The sequence below is a fragment of the Microtus ochrogaster genome, unplaced genomic scaffold (genome assembly GCF_000317375.1).
Source record: "Microtus ochrogaster isolate Prairie Vole_2 unplaced genomic scaffold, MicOch1.0 UNK51, whole genome shotgun sequence".
Lineage (NCBI taxonomy): Eukaryota > Metazoa > Chordata > Mammalia > Rodentia > Cricetidae > Microtus > Microtus ochrogaster.
In genome coordinates, this window is record NW_004949149.1 from 2544200 (window position 1) to 2548585 (window position 4386).

Genomic DNA, 4386 nt, shown 5'->3' on the forward strand with positions numbered 1-4386 from the left:
TCCCATCCACCTAGGAGCCAACTAAGGCACGGCACGTAGAAGAGGTCTGCAGAGCTTCAACTCCAGAGAGCTGCTACTGACTTTGGGAGCACTGCTCCCCAGGGTCGCCGCGCGGCCGCTGAGTCCCTAGCGGCGGTTGAGCAGGAGGCTCGCTCACCGGAGCATCCACAGCATCCTCCGGAGCTGCCGCTCGCTCGCGCACGCGCAGTTAGCAGTCGCTGCTGGGCGGCTGCCGCCTGGATCGGTCTGGGGAGACGCCGGGAACTGAGTAGCGGCCAGTCGGACACCTGAGCTTCCGCTGCCGGACACAAACTCGCAGGACAGGTGTGTGATCTGCGGGGCCGGGGTGAGGAATCAGGTCCAGATGCCCGGGCCGCACCCCGTTCTGAGACTAGAAGGTTCAACTGGGTGCAGCCAGGTGAGGTTGGAGGTTGAGTTCAAGGATGGAGGTGCAGCGAGCTCTTGTCATAGGTGGGCTCTCCCAGCCTCCGCGACAGAGATCAGCCCTGGGTGGAGGGAGCCCCACTTCGAGTCCCTTGGGTCCCCCACCTGCTGCGCCTACGCGGGGGAAGGCCGGGTGCCCTGCTCAGCCTGGAGTCCCTGGAGTCCGTTATCCCAGCAGTTGCCACTGTGGCCCCGTTCCACGGAGCCCTGGCCACGCTCCCAAGAGAGTTCTTCGCACTTTTCTAGAAAACGCAAACAAAATCAACTTGGGCTCCTCACTTCTGTGCAATCCATCTCTGCGAAGCCAAAAGGACCCCACCACCAGCAGCACACACACCACCACCATCCGGTGAAGGTGGCCAGAGAGTCCTGGCCGCTACCTAGACACTTGGGTGGAGCCTAGCGTGGGCTCCTGGGGAGGGAGCCGAAGTGTGTTGAAGTCATTATCTAATGCCTGTTTACTATCAATCAGAGACTTTAGTGAACGTAAGTGGCATCTGCCCCACCCAGGAGGGAGATGCTCTGCAGAGGTTTGTTCTGGGTTAAAAAATAAATGGCTAGGAAGCTGGGTGCTGGAGACAGAAGGTTAAAAACAGAAACAGACAAATTAGGGGAAACAACGTTCAATGGGAAGACATTTTGGAACATGATTAATTTATATTGAAACTTTTCGATGCATAAAATAGTAAATCGTGGTGTTTTGTTTTGTTTGCTTGCTTGCCCTGGAATTTTTACCCCTCTCTGGTAGCCCTCCTTTCGGTAGTTGTAATTTTGGTGGCTTTCTAGTCCTCGTCTATTGGTGTGATCATCTAGTCATGTCGACCCTGTGCTTTTCTAGTCCGGTCAGGATGGTTTCTAGTGTGTGGCGTGTGTTGTTGATGGATGGCCCTGATGGATGCTGTTGTGTCAAGGATTCTTTCAGCGCCTGATAATTTTCCTTCTTGACTGTGTAATTAGAAAGCGGGACCCATTTGATAGGACTTCAGCTCGGGTCACTCAAGCCTCTCACTTCTCAGGTGAGAAGAGGCCCAGAGTGATTGCCCAGTTCCATTGCCCTCTGGACAGCAGTGCTAGCCACTGGCCAGCCACTGGGAAGGCAGCAAGGTCAGGAAGCGGCTACTGTCATTCTGTAGTGAGCTTCTGAAGCCACATGAGTCAGGTTTCCACCCTCACTCCCCAGGTACACCAACCATGCCTGACACCTCAGCCAGCTAAGAACCTCAACATAGGCATTTATAGGAGTGTAAGTGTATTAAAAGGGAAGTTCTGGGCTGGAGAGATGGCTCAGTGGTTAAGAACACACACTGCTCTTGCGGAAGCCCTGGAATCAGTTCCCAGCACCCGTGTCAGATGCTCACAACCTGTAACTCCAGTTCCAGGACATCGATGCCCTTTTCTGACCTCCTCTGATACCCACACATATGTTTATATAACAACACAGCAGAAGCACATGTATACAAAATTAAAGCTTTAAAAAATATGTAGGCGAATACTCAGAATGAAGACTCAGTCTTGGAAGAAGCGATCTGTGCTAAGAACTACTGACAGTGGTTTAAGCGGGGTCCAGGTTAAGAATTGTTGCTAGGAAACGCCAGGCTTGCAAGAAGGCAGGGGCTGGTTCTGAAGGTTAGAGAAAGTGGGAAGGACACAGTGACAGCTAGGAATATCTGTCAGGGAGGTCACGTCCCTAACAGTGGCTGAGGCACGGAAATGTGTTCTTTCATTCCACAAACGCCCTCCTAATGAGCTTGGTTACCAGAGACCCCGGGGACTCATGGCGCTGTACTCTGCTTTGCTTTCTGGTGGACTCCTTCCCAGCCCAAGTCCATACACGTAGGACAGCTTTGGCGACTAGAGGTGATGTCACAGAAAAGGGAATAAACCAGGCACAGTGGTGCACACCCCTAATCCCAGCACTCGGGAGGCAGAGGCAGGCGGGTATCTCTGATTTTGAGGCCAGCTTGGTCTACACATTAAGTTCTAGGACAGCAAGGACTAAACAGAGAGATCCTGCCTCAAAAATCAAAACTAAAAATTACATTTATTTGTGGATTGGGTGGTGGAACACTTGGCACGTGTGTGGCGGTCAGAGGCCAGCTTTGGGAAATTAGTTCTCTCTGATGTGGGTCCTGGAGATTGACCTAGGTTCTTGGGCCATCTTGATGGGCACAGTCAGCATATTTCATCTCAGAGGAAAGAGCAAGTTCAAATTAAAGAAGGTGTCGAGCCATCTTTGAGAGTGAATAACTCCTCGGAACTGAAGAGTGATCTCTGAAGTGTAGAGTTCGGGAATCCTCAGATAGCTTTCATAGGAAGAAGCAAAAAGTACATACAGGATGACAGCAGAGCATGGTGGTGAAGGCCTGCAGTCCCGGTGCTGGGGAGGCAGAGATAGCCCTGGATCCCGGGGCACAGGCATTGTGGGAAATACTGTGGAAGCATCTCGGAAATTAAAAACGGAATTGTCATATGATCAAGTGATCAGGTATATATCCCCTTTATTAATTCTCTTGTTGCTGAGACATAATACTAGATAAATGCAACTTAAGGGAGAGAAGGCTTTTTCTGGCTTACAGTCTGCAGGGTCACAGTCCATGTTGCTGAGAAGGCATGGCGGCCAGAGAGGAGCCTGCAGTCAGGAAGCAGAGAGAGATGAACACTGGTGCTCAGCTCACTTTCTCCTTTTCCTTCCAGTTTGGGGCCCAGCCCATTCACTAAGAATGGGTCTTCATACCTCAATCAACACATGCTAGAAATCCCCGTGAGCAGGCCTGCCCAGAAGCTCTCCTCTGTGTGAGTCTAGGTTCTATTAAGTGGACAATACTACCATCCAGAAAGATCTAAAGTCATATTGATACTCTTTTAAAAAAATTTTTTACATCTATTTATTTACCCGCGTGTGTTTTGTCTCTCCATAAAGATGGCAGTAGCTGAATACAAAAAGCACCTATTAAGGTAGATTTCTGTTTAGTGGTTTTGAAAATGTGCATTTTCAAAGTATACATTCAACCTTTAGGAGAAATCAAGCTTATCTGGTCCAGATATTAAAGTTTTGATCTGAAAAGGGGTTGTGTCAGTTGAACTAGGTAGGTAGAATAATGCTTTCTGTGATGTTTTATAAACTGTTCTAATTATACATAATTTATATACTATCAAGTTCGGCTTCTTATTTTATGTAATTATATTTAGAGTTGGGTAATCATTACCAAATGTCAGTATTGGCTATTTCATCACCCTAAGTGCCTTGAGCAATTCCGGTGACTGTAGTACCATCCCATCTGCTCCATCTTTCTTGGGTGGTCCCATATATGTCCATAGCTGTCTATTGGCCGAACAGTTTTAGAGTTCTAAGACTCTACTTTGAAAATGTCCCCATGTTGATGTTAGCTTTGAGGAATGAGTAACATGTACGATGATGATGTGTTATTGTATGACTGCTTTTGAATCAATGACTCTTAACTGTCTCAGTGCCAACAGACTTTCACCAAGGGGGAGATCTTGAATTAGCATATGCTAATGAGAGCGGGTGAGAACATAATCACATAAAGGAAGCCATTCTGTTAAAAGGACAGCAGGTTGCGTTTGGCATTTTTCCTAGCAGAAGGGACAGCAGTTATGCAGCGTCTGAAGAGACCTGTGGTCAGATAATCATGTGATGACCATGGAATTATAGAAAGAGCGAGATTCCTGGCAGACAACTTGCTACAGCCTGGAATTTGATTTTTGGCAAACACTCCTATGTTAAATGTAAAAATCCCTTAGTTTTTGGTGTTTAGAAGTAAGTGGACTCCAGCTTTGTATTTATCAAATGTTTAATTTTGCATATTAATTTGAAATAATATAAGTGAAAATTTAGGCATCATTATAGCTTTTTTCTTTTCAATGAATCAACATATTATTTGTGTTTGATAGACACTGTTGTGAAATCTTTATTTTTTTGTT

At 47.4% G+C, this 4386-nt stretch overlaps 1 protein-coding gene across 1 annotated transcript in view; it reads left to right on the forward strand.

Moving 5' to 3' along the window:
• The first annotated feature begins 238 nt into the window (after positions 1–238).
• The window catches only part of Clgn (calmegin), a 35577-nt gene continuing 31429 nt past the window's right edge, over positions 239–4386 (forward strand). Inside the window, exon 1 of the mRNA XM_026777261.1 lies at positions 239–324. The gene's annotated coding sequence lies outside the window, so the exon portion shown is untranslated. The remainder of the gene's footprint in view (positions 325–4386) is intronic.